The sequence below is a fragment of the Antedon bifida genome, chromosome 3 (genome assembly GCF_963402885.1).
Source record: "Antedon bifida chromosome 3, ecAntBifi1.1, whole genome shotgun sequence".
Classification (NCBI taxonomy): Eukaryota; Metazoa; Echinodermata; class Crinoidea; order Comatulida; family Antedonidae; genus Antedon; species Antedon bifida.
This window is the reverse complement of record NC_136228.1, coordinates 19,577,193-19,599,612: the sequence shown is the minus strand read 5'-3', so window position 1 is coordinate 19,599,612 and position 22,420 is coordinate 19,577,193.

Here is a 22,420-nt window from a genome sequence, read left to right as displayed (position 1 = left end):
CTCACAGTGGGCATCCACTACAATTTACGCAAATTACTGGTGGTGGCAAGTATTTTTATACACCAATTTTGTACATAATTTCTGACAGACATCATAATAATTTGATTGCACCCAAAATAATTATGCATCATTTATTTCATTCTGATGGCTGGTTCAGTCATACATAAGTCATGATCAAAGAACACTTACAAAATATGTGTTTAAACAAAAAGCCTTTTAAAACTGAACAAAGTGCAATGGCAAAAATGCTCATTATAAATATTTATTCATTCAATCATCAACCTCAACTTGCCAAATGTTTCCTGTCGAAAACCAAGGAACAATACAACATATTACAACTGACAAGACAATGATATATATATTTCCTGTACCACCACAATGCACAGGAATAGGCTTATTGAAGTAGTCATTTTAAAACTTAATAAATAGATTATTAAAAACAAATATTTAGTGATCTTTTGAAATTTTAGTTTGTTTTTATTGAAAATTATTAAGTTTTAAAATGACTACTTCAATAAGCCTATTCCAAACCATTGGTGTTTTCATGTGGTGAATTCTGCTAATAAAAAAAGTGGATAGTGATGAGCACAAATACAACTATCTGTGTTTAATGCCATTATATTTAAATATACTGTCCTGTACACTGTAGGACAAACGACACTTGGTACCATACTGTCCGTAACCTTGATAAATTATCATTTTTTACATACTTACTTAGCAACTATTTATGATTTTGTATGTGTTACTTATAGTCAGCAAAAATGGGTTTACAAAACAAAGCCAAACAATCGACAATTTCATATTTTTAAATATAATATTAAACAAATTCTGTTATTTATATATGCCTGCTCTATAGGCCTAATATTATACAAGACAGAGCTGCAAAATGTGGTTAACATGCAATATAGAAGTTGTCAACCAACAGTTATCAGCTCAAGGAATGCACAAGAAAAGCTAACTAACAGTAGTGCTCATACAAATAAATCATTACATTACTCAACGATAAATGTTTCATCCAAAAGGAGCTTTTGATTTGCAATTAAGACAACCTACCTAGAGCCAATTGACTGACATCAAATGCACATATGGTTAAATAGTTTATTAATCATTATTTATGTTAATAACTTTTGTGTACCGATACCATTTCCTTTTCTTTCATAGCAAAATACTTTTTTTAAACTTTGTCTACTTTATCAACACCAAATGGTGTGGTGTTTCCAAATACGGTAATGACAGGGATATGCCCATATAATTATGGTAGTGATATGACAACAATCATGTCTATATATGAACACATTGTATTCTTTTTATTACGATTGTACAAAAATGAAATTTATTCTAATGGCCAAGAATTTGGTGAGAATGCAAAGGTGTGTGGGGGAATTCATTACAGATCTAGGGCTAACCTATTTAATTCAGAACTATGACAGCAGTACAATTACAAAGTAAAGATTTGATGATTACAAGAAAACCCATGGCACCGCAGACAAACCAGACCTTGCCAAATACTGAAAAGAATATCAATAGCAAAGTAATAGCATCGTAAGGCATGTACATCCAGAAATTCACCAGTTTCCTGTCGAAACGTCGAATACCGACGTAACAGACGGAACCTTTCAGTCACCGGTTTCCTGCCACACACTTGTACTACGGCGATTTCTACTTGCGTTGCGTTACGTCGTTTAATTAGACATTTAGCTTTTTCCAACCGGTTTCGGACATTTAGCTTTTTCCAACCGGTTTCTTGCCGATTTCCTATTTCCAATGTAAAAACAACACAATCGTAAGAAATTTGTTCCTCCGACTGGAAACCAGGCTTCACCCACTACACACAGTACTCCTACACAAACCATATCCCAACACAACGATCAATTTTATGCAACAGAAACATTCTTTTTATTACGATTGTACAAAAATGAAATTTATTTATTCTATTCTAAACTAATATTTGTACAGGATACAGTGACAATAATGGCCAAGAATTTGGTGAGAATGCAAAGGTGTGTGGGGGAATTCATTACAGATCTAGGGCTAACCTATTTAATTCAGAACTATGACAGCAGTACAATTACAAAGTAAAGATTTGATAATTACAAGAAAACCCACGGCACCGCAGACAAACCAGACCTTGCCAAATACTGAAAAGAATATCAATAGCAAACACATCCATGGTTTAAAAAATCTTTAAAAATCCTACGATGTTAATATCATATTTACAATTTATCTATCGGCTTTTTTTTACCCGGTTTCCAATTCCATTTCTATAAATAGATAATTCAAATGATGTAGACTAACAATTATTTATTTTCATTAACAAATTATCATAGGCCTATAAATTGTGTGACTTCATGTCAACTTTCGTAAGCGTAAGCGGAATGTTATAAAATCGCATCGTAAGGCATGTACATCCAGAAATTCACCGGTTTCCTGTTAAAACGTCGAATACCGACGTAACAGACGGAACCTTTCAGTCACCGGTTTCCTGCCACACACTTGATAACTTCTCGGCCTGCACGCTTCTGCTTGTAACCTGGCTGCAGTACAGTTAATACAATATACACATTTGCGGGAAACATTTATAGGACTATTTCTTTCGGTTTTCCGGATAGTGTACATCATACAAAATGTCATATTCCTCAGCCTTAAGAGACATTTTCTTACCACTTCCAAATTTGGACCTATAGGGCCTTTCTAACCGCAAAATAATCATTTTAACACCAGCAAATTCAATTTAGCCCTAACAACCTGAACTTAAATAATCTTCTATAACTATCAGTAAAATTGTGAGAGAACTAATCAGACCCCTAAACACTGGGGCTTGACGCGTTGGGCCCGATCTATCAACCTCCTTTTCCATGTGCATTGTTCGTGTCAACATCGTTCACATTTCGTTGCCAATTTCCAATTTCGAGTTAAAACAGTTAATTTTAATTCGCATTATACTGGCCGGACGACCCTTCGTCACCAGGTCCATTCACCGTGGCAGAAATGAAATACCTTCCAAACTTTTAAAATCCGTTATATTTCACGGATTTTTACAAACAGAAGATAAACTTGTATGATTTAAATACTCCTGAACACATTAATCTTGTTGAAAGTGATGACATATGTTGCTAAAAAAAGTTAGGTTATACTTTACAAACTCGTAGTCAACGTGTTATCAGTTGATTACTCTATTATGTAAACAATGCTCATTACTTGTCCAAATAAATAATACCAGCCACGATACATGTTACAATTTAGCCAATTTGACTGGTGACTCGACATGTCTTCACATAGCCTACTACAGATTACATTCTCAAATACGTTATATCAATTCTAGAAGATTGTGCGTTAGATAATGAATTAAAGATAACTGAACAAAATTCTAAGGAAGGTTGGATAAGGGATTTATATAGTGCAATTTTTGTGGTTGGAGGGAATTTGTGACAATTTCGCCACATCAGCCCGAGTAACCTCCCGGCTTGCCAACAATATGATCAACATGAAAAGCAAACGTTAGTTTTTTGTCAATAAAAACACCTAAATCTCTGTGACACAATAATGAACCTACCATAAGATTTAGCTTGAAGTTCCAGCCAGGCATTAGCTCACTGGGGATGTCCTATAAGAGTTCAATTATAACACCACTACCTGGTCCCGACTTCCTCATTATCTTTCTGACACTATTGTATCTGATACTGATATGCATGAAGAAAAATACATTTCTGGCAACATAGTAAAGAACCGCCTTATTATTATTAGTTACTTGGCATTTAGAGCTTCCAACTCTTTCTGCAAATCTTTCTTTTCATTTGAAACTTTCTTTATCATGAAGGTGGATATATGTTTGACAAACATGGCTAGGCCAATGATGAAGACCAAGAGTTTCATTAGGGACATTGTTAATATCAACTGTAGATTGACGATCAGTTTCATTTAGTTGTAAGGGAAAGATATTATCTTCACCTGAATCTTCGAGCGAGCTTCGATATATCGGAGGTGAGGCATCAATCTGAAAGTCACTTTATTGTGAATCGGATACATCCTTTTGCGATTGTTCAAAATCGTCACACAAATATAGTGTTCACCGTGTTCCTCTCCATAGTGTCCAAGATGGATTGTGCCTAACGGAAACTATGTAATGGGTTAATTACAGTTCTTGCATCAGAACCCAGAGAAGACACTACTACTAGTTGTATACTATATATATTCGACAGTGTTTGTATCCTGCATTTGCCATTTGGTCCGTATAATTGGACCACGGCATCCCGACAAACAGTTGGGAGAGGCATGCCGTCTATATTATCGGGGTTATCCCGAAGGTAACCAACTACTTCAGCACGTAGCTGGTAGGCCGTCCGGAAAATTCCTAAATCTTGTAGTGCGAACCTTACCAAATCAAACTGGCAATTCCCATTACCAGGTTGGTTATACCTTAAGGATATACCCTCTTCAGAGAAATCCCTCTCAATAAATTTATCATGACCTCTTAATGGAATGTACAGTTTTTCCCTCAATTTCTTTCGTTTGCTCCATTTCTTTGTTCCTTCTCGTTCCTTTGTGGCAATGTTTTCTACAGGAATCCACTCTTCAACATTTTTATTCGTTCTAGATGTAGAAATTGTACTTTGTATTTGTATTTTCCGTTTTGAAGTTTGTTTTTTTTTAAATTCTGCCTTTCAGAATAAATTTCTTTTTTGATTTTAGTGTTCCTTTCTTACTGAAATTTTCAAATTTTATTATAACTTCATTTACGTCGTACGTAGATATTGTTTGCTTAAAACATTTGATTTCTGTCCGTAGTAGATTTCGAAGGGTGTTTTCCAACCCAACTCTTCTTTACACTCCTCATTTAAAATTCTGTTGTAATCTGGTAAGTGAGCGACCCAGTTTATACCCTGCTTTTCCAACACCATGAGATCATACAACATTTTCTTACGAATTCGTCGGTGAACTCTTTCAACCTTCCCTTGTGACTGAGGGTGGTATGACCGTGATTTTATTCTTTTAATTTTCATCTGTTTGCAAACTCTCTTTACCTTCCCATCAAATTCTCATTCCATTATCACTCTGTAAGCGGTGAGGTGGACCATGTTCCTTGTAGATTTCGGTGAGTAAGTTTGCTATTGGAGCGCTGGATTTTTGTTCCAATGGCCGCACCCAAACAAAACGACTGAAAACATAAATAATGCTTAAAATATATCTGTATAGTTTTCCCTTGTACTTTACGGCGTCAGTGTTATATATACATTGAATCAATCTAAACAAAACCGGATATTATATTGTTTAATTAATTTAACACATTTGAATATTATAATAAAAGCTCTAGGCTAGGCGCAAAATCGTCTAGTTCTGTTACGGGTCGACGCGGACACGACAATCTCGATCATAAAATGGATTGTTGGGACGAGTTGACTCAACATTGTGAAAAAAAGTCAAGATAAAAAATGCATCGCTAAGTCGTGAGGCATCACCTCATTATCGTAAATTGATGACAAAATAAAGTACTTACGACGAACATTGTTTACCCTGGCTGTGGGATTTAAACGATTTTCCACCGTGTATGCAGGCTAAGGTTCTCATAATAACGCAACTCTTTCTTTATACTACGGTTATGCCGTTTGCTAGCTGCCTCGATTGTTCTTGATTCTCTTTTATAAAATTTCATGAAACAAGTTGTTTCATAGATCTCAATTGCTCTGTTAAATGCATCGTAACTGTCAAAACGATCACCCTCAGACAGAACCTCCATGCTCGTCCCGATGCCTCGATCGTGTTGTTGTTGGTGGAGAGGGTGAAAAAAGCCAAGAAACCGCGCGCCAGGCCTTATACGATGATGTCACACACATACCAGTACCCCATTTGCATTTTAGTTATATTTAATCAGTCTGCTGGCTGCAATCATCAGGGATTGAACACCTCACTCACCGGCTCAAAATTCATTCCACAATCGCACCAAACAAGCATTGGCGGCGATGCTTCGTCATGATGTCAATCGCTGCACATTCTGCCTAAAAACGAATTACGATACTGTGTTATGCATGCTCTCTTCGTACAAAAACTTGCACATTAAATAAAACTGAAGTTTGCCTGTAAAAGAAGAATAATATAATCAATAAGAAAAATGAAATTTAATTGTAAAAACGTTTTTTCCTTCCATTTCGTAGGTGACCTAAAAACCATATGGAGGAATATCAGGAACTTGCACATCAAGTACTGTAAGAAGAAACTTATTGATAAAAAAATGTAATTTAATTAAAAACGTTCTTCTGTGTAGTTGACCTAAGAAACAAAGAAAAATATGTCGAAGTAGTTAAGATTCAGTATTTAAATACCACCTACCACGTTTCGCACGGCAATTAATTCGGCGATGCCAACCTTCAAGGTCGTTGTTGGTACAGACAACTTGTCGGTAGACGACCCAGTCATGAGGGGTGAACATGTTCCTGTAGATCCAAGTTGTTTGGTCCATGAACTACAAGCACCTCATCCTCAGCCAGTTGAATTTGAGTAATTTGCGGAAATAATAAAATTGAAATGTGTATTAAAATAAATTTGTCACTAAAGAAAAATAAAATAATTCAAATGCAATTCAAATTATAGGTTCCTGGAAATTCGTGGTTACAGTAAATATGACACTAATCCCATTCTACTATGAGTTCTTCTTCAGAAATGTTGGCTTGCATTAGTGTGTTTTGATTTCCTTTCAGTTTTTCCAGCGAATACAGCTTACCTCTTGAAGAGAAACAAAAATGTGATGGATCTGCCTTCTGTTCAACAATTTTTTTTATGACAGCTCACTCAGTTGATTGTCCATTTAGCTTGTATCTTGCCACAATCCTCCATACTTGATCATTAAATCGTAAAGTAGATTCTTCCTTAATAGCCTGTTACAGTCATCTTTCACAGCAAGTTGTTCTTTCTTCTTCTGCATGTGCAACTTTTCATGAAGCTGTTGTTGTGTGGCATCAATTTTCCTTTTACAAATGCTAAGCATGCAAGCAGTAGAAAGAAGTTCCTCCTTCTCATCCTCTGACTTAGTGGTCAACCATGCAGATGTTCTGTTTAAAAGACAATATCTTTGTTAGTTGAATATTCTTACTCTGCAGGGAAGTACACATTTCAGATGGTAGACCAGAACTGTCATTAAATTAAACATCTTCGGAACGCCATCTGATTTGATTCTGTCGGCAAGCTATCTTTTTCCCACTTTGAAATTGTTTTATCATTTGATTTTGCAAATGTGTCTAACAGATGCATTGCACAAAAGAATTCGTTCATATGTTGGTTGCCTTACGTCATGGCTTCCTTCAACTTGGCATTGACCACTCTGACGGACAGTCATGGAGTTTGAAATTGAATCCAGGATTGATTACCATGAATTTAATCCATGAGTAGCTTGTCTTGCAGCTCCTATATCTTGCACCATTTGCAGAAGAAGATTAGCAGTAGCAGTACCTGATGGCAATAATGATATGACTGTGGTGTATGTTGTTGACTGATCAGCAATTTGCACTTCCAGAAAATGATTCCTCTTTTTCATGGTGCCGTCATACTTTATTGTGGTTTCTTTTTGTAATTCCAATTAAAGGTTTACCCATCTTTTTTTGTTTGGATTAGATTTTTGCTATTTAATTTAAGGTCTGAAATTTCTTCGTTCAACAGACAGCTTTCTTCTTGCAGTTTTATTAATTTTGCATGTTGCTTTTACCCTTTTCTGATCTACTTCTAACTTTTCGATTCCGTTTCTTGGTTTTAATAAGCTTCGCGTTTATTCTCATGTTCTTCAGGTTTTTTCTGAGCAACTTCATTTTTCATTTTCTTTACCTTGCTTTTATCAATGGCTTAATAGCAATGTTTTTCGTTCTGATTGATGTTCTTAAGCTTCTTCATCTCCTCTACTAGTTGTTTGCTTACAGATTCTTTGGTTTCACAGTCTTTGCAGGATATGATGGTGTATCTAACATCCGACTTTCTACAGCCTTCACTGTTAAGGGCAGAAATCACAAAATTTTGAGAAATGTTGCTAGCCTTTGTTGGACAATGGCAACTTTGCTATTCTTTAAACCTTGTCTAGTAAGCTTAAGTGTATCAACTTTTGAAATTAAAGACTTGGAATTTATTTGGCAGCTTTGCTCAAATTCATGCTTTTGACAGCAGATAATGTTCTGTTACATAGGATAGAGTTCTGATTCATTGAGTTGTGCATATCCTTCAACTTGCTCTTTGCTCTCTTCCACATGGATTCCACCCAATTGGTGGCAACTCTTGTTTGGGTATCCACAAAGTTTCTTATATGGTTGACCCTCTCGTGTACGTAACCATAATTGGCAAGTTGGCCATATGCGGCTCACATATCTAACCAAACTATTGATCCCGGACAGATCCACTGGCTGATTATGGGAATCAAAGTGGTGGGTGCATGTGCTTCGAAAATCCTCCCTGCATGGTTTTTTCTTTTTGAGAAAAAAGATTCATCTATCTCGATCAATATTTCCAGACCTCCAAGAAGTTGTGGATGGTTCACAAGGTAATTTGCAGCAACGTTTCTGCAGAACTGCATCCAGTCCACCACAGTGTGGTCTAGCCCAATCTCAAGTTCTCCCTTGACCGTTTCATAAGTGGAACCTCTGGATTGTCCACAGTTGGTTAACCAGATGTAGGTAAAACCGACAATCTGCCAGAGTCCATAGAGGCTCTTTTCTTAAATTATAATTCCCCTTTCTTAAATTTATCGTTTTGCAGCATTGACCGTTTGGACACCTCCATCTTACTTGGTCAATCGATCGGGCATAATCTTTTTCTTCGCAATGGACATTGTATATCGGGCACTCCATGTCTAAAGCCTCCATTTCCAGCTACCAATAGGCGTACTATACGTTCATTTTCAAATGACCAATTGATTTCTTGCGAAATTGTTCTCTACTTCAGCTATATCGTCAAAATCAATGTCAATATCTCCTGACAGGTCAGACATTATTATTTTATGTAATTGTAATCGATAAAACTTCGGATAAATGTCTGGAAAAAATCATTGCTATGTACTTTATGATCTTTCGCATCAGCAAAATTTGACTTGATATGCATCGCTGCGCACAGACAGCTCTTTAGATTCACGAAGGTTGCCACAAAATTGTCAGTATTTGTGGGAATATTTCATTGATTTTCAAGTTCGAATTAGTGTACATGAAATCTAAGGGGAATATTTCATATTTTAAAAAAGTTATGGCCAAAAAACACCAATCATCCTCTCTAAAAAATGGCAATGAATTTGTGAATGACGTTGAATTTTCTTGATTTTCACAAAGGCCCACTGACCATTGGGCCTGTATCACCCACTAACGTAACAATCAACCACTAATGTAACAACAATCACTAATGTAAAATTAACCACTAACCTAACAAAAATCAACCACTAAAGTAACAATTTCATTAACCACTGACGTAAAAAGATAGTCTGCTTGCGCATGTAATAATAATTATATAATAATAATGATAATCAAGGTCATCTTAAAAAGTACAAATTACCATTCTAAACTCGGTAATTTAATTTACTGTGTATGTATATTAATGGTCATCGTTGTGTGCATGTTGCAAATAGTTTACTTTTACGCATGTGCACAAAGGTCATCAAGGTCATCTTAAGTACTTAAAAATACCATTTTAAACATGGTAACTTGAAAGACTGAAAGAACGAATGAGTATTATTAAAAATACGCTAACATTGACCTCATGAAGCCCATGTAGCTTGTAGTATCATGCACATAGCACATCACGGTGGTAAGCCGAGTCGCAAATATATTAGTGATATACTGTATCAGTAATAATTATCCATAATTTGTTACCAAACAGATTATTACAAAGTGTGAAAGCAGCTATTACAAAGTATGACCGTAGTCTATTCAAAATTCACCCTCACCATGGTATAAGAACATACCCTAATAAAATTTCATCCATAGGTCCTGCGTATATTGTTTACCTCGGCGAGTGACGTCACAGGCTAAATATTACGATATGCTGTTAGCGCCCAAGAAACATAATAAAACCCGGTAGTAAATAAACGTTTTGCATTATATCATAATATTTATATAACAATTTATATGTTAGGCAAAGAAAATCTTTAAAAAAGTATATAAATTAATCTGAAATATGTGTTTAAAAACTACAAAATATTAAGAAAAAATTGGCCTTCCATAGGATGAAGTGGCCCTCTATAAATGTTAAATTTAACAAATTTAGTAATTATGGTAATATCATCGCCCCAAGACCGCAATATACTTCCACACACACACACACAAATTAAAAGGGTCATTATCCGCAATTATATCAACCACTTCTGTTGGTAGTATATCACCTTCACACCATTGTGGCTCAAGCAAACCATTGTCGCCGACATACCATCCGTTGTTATCTTGAGGTTTTGGTAGCTCGTAAATAGGTGTTAGTGCGAGCTTCCATATCTTTACTTGATAGTTTGCTCGCTTAATGTGTGGATGCAAACATCGTCTGGATGGAGGAAACTTTGCCAAATCGATGTTCTTTTTGACAGAAATTTTGTCGTCCTTTTCGTTGCACTTTCGACGAAGGATTTCTTTTTTTTAATTATTTTTTTTGACAAAACGTCCAACAAACAACATCTGTGGCTTCCGCAATGGCATTTTCTAGCTCAATTGAGAAGCTATTACTTTCTGCATGACCCATGCGATGTAAAATCTGGTTTAGCTGTTTGCTTTGGAACATAATGATGCAGTGCCATGCACAACACAATGTGCTTTGGTAATTTCCAGCGACCCTTTGTTACCCTACGACAAATATCCTGACCAACTGATTTGATTAGCCTTTCTACCCATTCAGAACAATACAGGGATATGGAGCCAGAAAATAAAATGAGCAGAAAGTCTTTCAAAATGTCTGGTAATAGGTCTGGCATTGCTTCTAAGTCTGAATATGTCGGTGGCCACTTCAAGCTCCACTTTAACAGCAACAGATGGATGAGTTGCAGGGTTGAAAATCAAATTACCTTGGTATCTCCCTTTCATTTTATCTGGGACGGCAAACCCACTTCTTTCACCATATTTCTTTTCAAGTCGTTCTCTCACTAGTTTATGTTCATTATATTGGGATGATAATCTCTCACCAACTACCTCGTAATATACATCAGACACGTCACTGAGTTTCAATACCTTAGTGTTATGAATAACCTGAAATTGTAAAAGATCGTTTTTATAACAGTATGCTAAAGTTTTATTTAAGGGAATAATAATAAAAAGTTCATTGCCGAACGACAACGCTACTGTAATTAACAATGCACAAGTTAGATAAACGGACACAATGATGTTTTGATTTTTTGCAATTCATACAATTTGTGTATACGATCTACAATTTCACAAACTGCAAGCAATGCTTGTTGATGCTGATCATCTTTCGTTAGATGCGGTTTGCTTTTTAAGACATATCGACTTCTACAGCTTTTATGGTATCTGGCTTCACACGCAAATAAATCATACCCCTGAATTTTCAATAGAAGACCTAGAAATGGACAAGATATTTTTAAATACACCACCGCGCAAGAACATGGGTGAACAGCTATGGTACATTTACCATGCAATTATTATGCAGTTATATTGTTACTACTTATAATCATTTCTGTCATAAATAAAAGTAATTTGTTTTCTTCTTCAACAGACACAAGTACTGTATCTCCACCTCCCTTATTAAAAACACTAAGAAATTCATACATTTTTCCTCTGTGAACGGCTAACCTTTTTTCTTACCAGAACAGCAACGATACTCAGATAACGAAACTTTGTAAAAATAATGTTTGATCTTGTGGCTTGTCTCGTCTCAAATGCTTTGAACATTGGGTTTACCTTTAATTTCAATCAAGGTATCGGCAATTCGGGAAAATTCATGGGACGTTTTGGGCTCTCTTTCTTTGATTAGGGAAGCAAGTGGAAAGAGGAGTTTTTGGATTACCTGATCTAAAAGAAAAAAGTCAAAGAATTTCCTTGGGGTCTTGTAGGTTAACTTTTGCACTTCGGAGCCACCTCGTCATGTCTCGATCAAGTTTTCCTACCCACTCTCTAGTGGACATTGAAAGGGGTTTGGGGGTTTGTCTAAATTGTTTCCGATATGTTTCGGCTGTGAGGTGGTACTTCAAGAGGATAGCATCTTTAAGGTCGTTGTATGTGAAGTTCTGTAAAGGCATATCGTTGTAGGCCTCCCTAGCTTTACCAGTTAATTTTTGGAGAAGGTGTACAGGGTCAAATTTTCAGGGGAATTTGGCACTGTGCTGCAATACGCTCAAAGCATGACAAGTAGATATCAATGTCATCCTTATCTGTGATTTTAGGGATCTTATTAATGAGGCTATGAGTATCCTGGTGTGGTTGTTGACGCATTCGAAGCCGTTGCAGTTCAAGTTCTAACTCAAGCATGCGCATTTGCATAGCTGTTTCGGATTGAGATGGTGGGGGAGGGCTAGGTGGGCTTTTATAGTTAGGAGCCAACCCAGGGGTACTAATAAGGGTTGTACGGGTTTGGGACCGAGTAAGTCGAGGTGAAAATGTACGATAAGTTTGAAATCAATTAGGCTAATAACAGAATTGTACCTTAAACTACAATTATAAGTAATATTGACAATCATAATACAATTATTAACAAGAATTATTAAAGTATAAAATAAATGCCACTGTCAGTATGAAAGAGTGTAGATTGGTTACTCACCCTTTACTTGTGTTGCTCTTTGTACGTCTCTGTTCCTTTGTGTTTCTTGTGTTTGTTGTTTCCAAGAGTGTAGATTGGTTACTACTCACTCTTTACTTGTGTGCTTCATAACTTTTGCTTCGACAACATAACGTTGTTTGCGAGCAGACTTTGATGTTCTAGAAAAGGGATATCTTATCAAAACATTTTCTCCTAATGCATATGTGGAAGAAACATCGTTTTTCTATGCGTCTATTTATATATAATGCTTGTCACATGCACACATCACTAGCTTGTTTAGCCTTATTAATACCTTTATGTTTTTGTTTATCTTAGAAATAATCCTTCCTTTTAGGGGTTTAAGTTGCCACCATGTTCATGGAGAAGGCCTTTCTGTTCCTTAGACTTCAAAACACCTTTTGCAACAGCTATCACAATTTTTCTGTTCACAATCCCCCTCCCCCTGCTTTCCGAGCTGGAGTGAAGCTTTACGAGGTAGCTTGTTTCACTCATGTTGAGCCACAAATCCACAGATTGTACTCTCATTCACCTTTCTATTCATAATACAAGAGAAATGCTTAGCTGCTTGTGTTTGTGAAATTTAGCTATTTCGGCATGTTGGTTTTCTGTGTATTTGACGTATCCATCTGGATTGCGTTTAATAACAACAGCAGACTTAGATCCTGAAGCCATTACTGCCTCAACATTTGCTGCAGCAGTAGCTTTTGCTTCACCACTAAGAGGATCAAATAGGATCCAGTGAATACTAGCAAATTCATAGAACAAGTAATATGGAACCACAAGAGAATCCACAATCTCTAATTATTTAGTAAAAGTTATGGTTAAGGCCATGAGGCTTATTTTATTCAAGATACAGTATAATAGGCACAAAATGTGAATTTCTTATTTATCACTCAGGAACATTGAGGCATGCATGTATTTTAAGTTTTAAAACCAAAATAGACTTATTAATTTTTGACAGGACCATATTAAAATTTTCAGTTGCTGGATAGTAATAACAGCTTTTCAAATAATATTTATCTAACATTTATTTTTCAAGCTGTTCTTCCTTTTTAGTCTTTGAAATAGCTTTCCATATCTGCTTGATCTCTCCAACAGATTTATCAACATTTTAGATAATGTAAATATTGCTGAATATTGCTTTCCTATCCATTGCAAGAAATTCACAGTTGTTTTTGTCTTGCTCTCATCTTCTGACAGTTTCAAGAATGTAGTTAATTTAAATGTTTTCATACCATATACAAAAATGAAGTTTGGTTTGGTGCTTGATCTATAATAAATATTGAAGTAGGAATGGGATCATCTCAAACTTGATATCTTCAACTCTTTCATCTTTCTACAATGATACACAGACATTTGCCATATGAACATGTTTAGATCACTATTTGGTTTGTGGGACATCTAATAGCAGAATATAGCACATATACCAGTGGCTAAACCTTCAATAAAGATGATGAAGTATGCATTGAAAGATAGAGAAGCAGGTTTTTCCGGCACAGAACTATTTCATATAACAAGAAATTATATTTGTCAAAAGAGCTTCTTTAACCAAGATGATCAAGCTTATGCATCATAATATCCAATTTTTGTACAACAGAAATGGTAAAAATGCACTGATATATTTTGCTCTCTACCTACTATCAAATTGTTCTTATGGCCTGCGACTTATTTAAAATGGGAAATGAATGGTCACGAGGAGTTCCTATTTATGTCGAACAGGTTGTCTAGAATTGTATAGTGTTTTATGTTGCATAACAAATGTGCAATCTACAACTGTAACTATATTCAAAGAGCATCATCACAGCAATTTGAAGTCAACTGAAATTACCATTCAGCTGGAGAATGCAGAACACATAATATTAATGGTAACTTTGAAAAGGCTGAACTTTATGAACAGCAAACTGTACAATTGATCTGCATGACCGACTACAATACTACCTAAAGAAAATTCAGCACAACTCCGCGTACTCTTGTGTTCAACTCAATTTTTGGTATGGAAACATCTAAATACATTGATTCTTGAAACTGTCTGATGAGGGTAGATAAAGTTACAGTTACATGGCGACAGGCATGGTATTTGGAGTGTACAGTTCAAACTGCTCCAATGAATGATGAATAGAATTCTGATTAAAACACATTAGTGCCCATTTTACTGTATGTTGAATACATTGTTAAAAGCCCAAGTCCCTCTTTTCTAAAACAAATGATCTCCCTTCAAGTTCCAAAATGCACAACCTCTTTCACATCTTTTGTGTATTCAATATTTTCTTAATGGGATAATTGTTTAATATTTGCATTACAAAAAATGAACATCACTTGAAAACTTGTATGAGTATGCCCACCGATGGACTTTTCCAGATTCAACTATTCACGCTTGTTTTTGACATGCATTGTCAAAGGAGGACAAGTGCATAAGTATGTCCAGTTAAATTTTATTGCTACTACAAACTACTCTTTTTGGTATACTTCCACTGATTTTGCTAAACAGCAAGGTCAAGGTAACATTTTGTTATGGGATATATCCAGTCTTTCATATCATACAAATGCCTGATGTTGCCCTGTATAAATTTGTAATCATTTTTTTCAAGTGATCCAGAGTGCATAGTAGTGGACATTCAAATGTCAAACAAGAAAAAAGTTAGTCGATGTCTTTATGCATGTGGCTAATTCCGTCTTTTACACTGTTGGCTAACTGTAAGTAATACTTATCAAGTCTTTCTTACTTTTGTCCATACCATCAATTATAACCAAAATATATGTTCATGAGACGGTTTACTGTACATCCCACAATTTATCCTACATTTCAATTTATTTTTTCCACAATCATTGTCATTGTTTCTGCATTTCTTCACCATTTAATCTTTTCTCCATCATTTGGTTTGAATTATTGGCCTTGAGGCATCCAGACTAGCTAGTCTCAATCTACCTACTTTAAAAATGTCTGCTATTTGTTACCAAGCATTTAATTTCACGGTGCTTGTAGGTTTTCGGATTAATGTCCCAAAGACGTTTATGCTTCTGTACTTTTTCTAGATATTTCTAGCTTATAGTTTTTTTTTGTATTCTGAACTGCTGGGATGCATTGAATTCAGCTTGGTCAACACTTAAAGATGTAATGCGTTACAGTTATAGTACTGGCCTTCTGTTAAAAGTTTCCACCAAATGGTTGCTCCTACTCTTTTCTTGTATGAAATAGATCGGCAGTCGTGTTCTTGTCATGCAATGTTGAAGTCTAGAATTTTGTTTCCAAACATTCTAGTATTTTTTCTTAGTCGCACCTAAGCTTTTTTTTCTCACCTGAGCTTGTTCTAAAATGTATTGGTTAACATTAGTTGCATTAATAAAACTGGCTTTATCGACGAAACAGCATTTCTGTATCCTTAACAATGTTGAACACCGATTCGGATGGATATACTTTCACCCATGTGATCTTTTAGTTTAGTTAAATTAGATGATGCTATGTGTTGTTGAAGACAGGCAATAGTCACAGTGTAACTGATGTTATATTTTTGAAACACAGACCCTGCTAGGTAATACAAACTGTTTTCTTCTGACATTTCCGGTACATCATCTTGTTAAGAGATCGGCTAAAAACTCATCATCATCCATTGGATTACAAAAGCCTACCGGTAACTGAAAAGTTGGGCCCCTTGGAAGTTGCATATTTCATTAATGCAGTTTCAGTGCAGGTTTAAAAATGCCAGTACTGTTATAATCCAAATTTGTACGAATATTTCAAATTGCAATAAATGCTCTTACAACATTTTTTAGTTTTTAAACTGTCTAGTAAGTTGGTCTGATATTCGTAAAAACATAAGAAGCAGGTCCTGGATAAACATCTTCTGCAATAAATTGGTTTATGAAGGCAGTTAAAATTTTAATTAATCTTATTGCTTATCAAAGAGTCTAAATTCTTTTATTGGTGCAAAGCAACACAGATAACAATAATCCGACCCCAAGTCCAATAATAATAATGTAAAAACTTTAAATCAGCGCAAAGGACATATTTTACAGTAGTGAATAATCTTTAACACCAACTGTTAATTTGTTCAAACTGTGGGTACTGTTGTTTATCATGTCAAATGCAATATCACGGATAGTTGTATAACTTTCCTGACCCTTTGCCATGGCAAGAATTTAATCAGGAGACTTAAAATGATTATTAAGTACAAAACCAGCAGTAAATATGTGCAGTCCGATTTACTGATTCTTGTTCCATCCCCAGTTTATAGCTTAATTGTAAAGATCACAATTGTTCAAAATTAGAAAATGTGACAATATATGCACTAGCTTATGCTCTAATGGTTCATAGTCCCTTTATTTGCCAATGGTTTAATGGTAAATATATAATTTTTAAATTAAATTTTAAAAAATCTTTGCATCAGTCCTGTAGCTGTTCTAATTACGAACATTTGGCTGCTATAGATACATTAGCTCTCAGTATGTCTCAGATACTTAGTTTTTGTCTTTCCGAATAACAATTTATTTACATGGGTATTTGATTGTTTTAGTTTCTGTGCCATTCCTTCTAACTATACTTCCCGAAGGATCTATCAATTGTATTCCTGTAATGCTATCCATCACCTTGTAAAACAGCTTTCACTAAGTTAATTGATTCATTAACACATTGTTTTCTTTTTTTTTCTGTCGACAATGTATACCTCTGTTTGAATTCTGGCCATTTTTCTGCCAAGGAATTTTCTCTTAATAATCGTTGGCTTTTTTTAGTTCAACTTGGTTTTCAGCCTTATTTAGTTTGAGCAGATTTTCAACTGAATCTTGTCTGTAAATATAGAGAATACTTATTTACATTATTATTATTAAGAGAGTGGGTATCATCTATGGCTCCAGAATATTGAGGAAAACCAAATTTCTGGTCAAATCCACAGGCAATTTCAATTCATGTTGTATTCTCCTACAAATATATTGAAATGTCGCTTTCTCATCCGAAAATTGGTAACCCAATTGGTAACTTGCCTTGCAAACGTTCAATTGCAAATGATGTTTGACGATGTACACGTGACCGTTGGTGCATCCTCCCAAGTATCTTTGTCGATGTATAATACATTTGACAGTAAAACAATATAATACACATTAATAATAATTATTAATTAATAATGATTAAAAATCACAGAAGGATCCAAAAATTTACATGATGTATTTATAATAAATTATGTGAAGTTACAAGAGCATTCATGGGTAGTGATCATGGTATTTAATAAGTAATAATTTGAAAGTCTTTTATTCCAAATATTTTTAAAAACCTGTACATTTCCTGCTCTTAACAATGCTTTTACCTCATTGTGAATTACTGTTTCGTGGATTTCTGTGTATGGTTTAACCTTCCTTACGCAGTTCATGTTTAGATAGAAGTAGGCCGCAGATACCTTTGATGCTACATTTTCTTTGCCATCTTTTGTGTATTTCCTATTTGAGGTTGATTTTGTAGCGATCGGAAAATCTTTCTTTGCAACCATAGCATGTTTTAAGGTTATTACAATAGTTGAAAAACAAGCACATACTGTACTGGAGGCTCGTCATTGGTCCCTGGTGGCCTTTTAAATAAAATGTCTTTATTTGGTTCTGGCAGCGATGATTCCCTTGATCTGGAATGAAGAGACGCTCCACCTCTTCGGCATATTGAGCAGTTTTCTTCTTTGTATTGCGATATTTCAATGCATTATTCTCTTTCTACTTTTCCTCCCCTTATGTTGACCTTCTTTGAAACCGTTAAGCTCGGCTAATGGCATCGATTACGTCTTGCCTAGCTGCTTCTAAAAGGGAAATTTTTTGCTTCTACACACTTTTAGCATGCCCTACCTCAGCCAATTTTGAAATTGGTGCATCACTTGGTTTGTAGGCCCTGAAAAATATGACTTCTTCTAGCATGCCACCAGGAATATCAGTTCTGAAGAACTTGATGCTTCTCAGTGAACTTGGTCATTTCTTTGCATACTTCATTCAGTTCAATAATGGCATATGCAGTGAGTATAGAATTTGTGACCTCAATGAATTGTGCAGCATCATCTAGCGGTATTTTTTTGCATGTTGTTGTATGCTTTGCTTGTAATGAAATTGGCATGATACAGTTCTACGAACTCCATCATTGCCGAAAACATTCTTTATACTTTTCCAGTTGGCATGATTTTCATCTGCAACAAAACCATAAGGATTGAAAATTACTGTATGTCCAACAGGGTCAGAGAGCATCTCATTGAAATCATTCCAAAATGTTCCAAGGTTAGTGGTGTCCTCTTTCTCGGTTGCATTAGTGTATGGTATACCCATAATGTGATTGTAACATAACCTCAACAGTGGTTGTTTGCTGTCAACATAGGCATATTCAATTGACAATATGCCATCTTGGTCTCTGTCTATTGAAAGCCAGGTCGTCAACATAGGCATATTCACTTGACAATATGCCATCTTGGTCTCTGTCTATTGATAAAGCCAGTTCTGCCATTTGTTTGCTGGACTTAAAAACATAACTATGTTTGTTGTTGAAAGTCTTGTTATTTATTTTATATATTAGGTACGTATCCTTTTCCTCGTATGTCTGTTAAAAATCTGCGAGAGCTTCAAAATTGTCACCAAGTGGCAACATCACATCCTTCAACCTTTGTTTGATTTTAGAAACACAGATTGTTTCTTTTTAATCTTGACCTAATATCTGCTCTTCAAGTCTTCATTGTCGTCTGGTTCTTTGCTGAGGAAACTATTGGCTCAGCTGTAGATTCAGCTATTACTTTTAAAAATTCATCGCTTGTGTGGTCCATAATTTTTTCTTTTGAGTGACGGGCTAGGCATAGTTGCTGTTTCTATAGTGCATTTAACGTTTTTACTCAATGAATCTATTTTTTTACAGTGTGTTCATATATGTTGTTGGCTTATGTGTGCAAAATGTTGATTTATGTTAAAATATGTTTAAGGCGTCATCTCCATCAAATTTCAGACAGATTGTCCTGCAGCTGGTCGCGATATCTATTGTATTGTGACATCCTTCTGGACGCAGCTAAAATGTTGCATACGAGGGAGTACCGATTATTCGTCTTTAAATTAAATAAATTAAATATAGTCTTTAAATCAATATACAGAAATATTAAAATTTACAAAACATATAATAATAATAATAATTTATTTCAACATACAATGCTAACTTTACAATAATAATAGAAAAACAAACCCACCCTTTCCCCACCCCAGATCTAGCCTCTACAAATCCCTATAACCTTAAAAACATATAAATTTAAATTAATACAAATAAAATACTCTTCTGCACTTGCTGTTTACAGCCTCTTTCAGCGCAATATAGTTGTCTGTGGTGGCACCAGGAAATTCTTTCTCGATTTACCAAAATAGTGCCCGCGAACGAATCGAATGAACGAATGGTGGCCTTACCACTATTTGGCCATTCTCCATCTTTTTGGAGCCAAATAAATTTGATTTTGCCAGCTCCTGTGGCGTGAACATGATGTCCAGCAGTCTGGCCATTTCTGTTGCCCCCCCAATGTGTACTACACCATTACTGTCGGCTTTCCCGTTGGTTTTCCCCCAGCAACAAATTTGTTTGCAGAGCTGCTTCTTGCTGCATGCTCGCACGCTTGATACCCGGGGAGCAAACTTCCAAATTAATCCAGGCATGGTCTAGCGTACCACAACAAATTAAGTTGCTGATCAGCAATCACAACAAGAATTTCAATGTAACCTTCTATGGGTACCTCAACCCTAGAGACCCCAATAACATTCATGAACAACCCACCAACACTACCCAGTTCACCACATTCAGGCTTTAGTATGTTATGGTATATGGATGATGGAATAATTGATGTCCTTCCTGGATATTTATTTCACTTTCCAGGAATTGGGAGACAAAATCTGGGAACTCTGGGCCAGAAAGTATTTTATAGAATTTTTTCCGCATTGATTCATCTGCAAAAAATAATATAGCCTAAAAGTAAAACTAAATGTTGGCAAACAGGTATACTTTTTAGGTTGGTAGAGTTATATAGGCCTACCTAGGGCCTAGCCTACATTAGACCCTAGAGGGGTAGGCCCTAACCATTATTATTGGTAATTATAAATTTTAGTTGTCCTCCAGTGACGTTAAGTTAATTTATTATTTTTAAAATCTTAGTTAATAGGCTAGACCATTTCATAAGTTTTATTAATAGGTCTATCACAAATTAATTTATGACTTTGTTACGGTTGTCAAACCTAAGGCTATACAATGAGTGCTGTTTGACCAAATAAATTAACTTACAGCCTATTTCTCCAATCAGTCCTGTCTGTGTACCAAAACCTGGGCACTTTGCTCTAACACGGTCTCCTACCAAATAGTCGTTAAATTCCCACCGTGTCTCTACAATATTTTCGATTTTTATTACATTTCTCGTAACAGGATCGTAATTTATCCAAATCATTAATGTTATCAGACCCATCCATAATGATGATTGTTAAAAAAATGATCCACAGATAATAATGAAGACGCATGACATGTCACATATATACGGCGTGTGTCGTCCGGCTCCTATCGTCGTGTGCCAGAGAGCGGAACGCTACAAACGCTAGATGAAAAATGAAGAGCTAAACACTGTACATTTACATGATGAGTCCTACATTTTATTTGGGATGTGTAAACTTATAACAAGACCCATTAGCCTAGCTAGCTAGATAGTATAATATAGGCATATAGCCCTATTAGCTACATACATGTAGGCTTAGCCTATGTTGTATATAGGCCTAACTAGGCCTATGTGCGTCACATTTCTTTTTTTAAAAAAAAGCAAATCTACTATGCCAGGACCTGTAATATACATATAGGCCTATGTCTATCCGGAATAGGCCTAGCTATAGAATAGACATATTGTATTAGTTTCTACTAATACAATGAGCTAAATTTGGGCAAGTCCTATTTAAGACTAGATGTAGGTAGGTAGCTAGCCTAAGCTAGTTATGCCTAGTCAGGGCTGCCCTTTTGACATATTGTGCACAAGCTTGCATCGTCTTTCAAATTTCGCGGTAATATGTTTGGATTGGAAAGAACTTTATTTAAATCAAGTATTGATTTTTCAATATAATATAACTTAACTTATATTATAATAAGGCTTTATATTCTTTTTGCTATATAATTGTTTGCGTGATTTGTTTTTAATATTTTATTAATTTCGATACTGTAGGTAGGACTAGTAGTATGCAACATTGATTCAAGTGATACCGCCACAACAGAAGAGCAATTTCTGGCAACACCGCAAAAGAGACGACATGTACTATCAAAACGTCATGGGTTTAACCCTAGACATGCTCGATATTTGAAAGCAGTAATATTAGCTAATAAAAGCAACTGGCCCCTTTATTAAGGGAATCAATATTGACAAGTTCTTCGTCAAGCGAAAGTGAGTCTGATTTTGAATTAGACAGGAGTAGCTCCATTTTTACATCACCAGAAAATGTCTCAAATACCGACGATAGTAGTAGTGATAGTACCATCTCAAGTCGGCCGATCAGTAGTGACACACAGACAGATGATGAGTATGACAACATCAAAGGCGAGGAACCCGTCAATGGCAAACATCCTTTATTTGACGTTTGTCCTCAGACACATATTTCTCTATATATAGTTTCTTTTATTTTCGAAAGTTCATCATATATAAACTATAAATAACAGTATAAAGTAAAAGTAAGTTATATTTGAATACTCGTATAATTCGTTAAA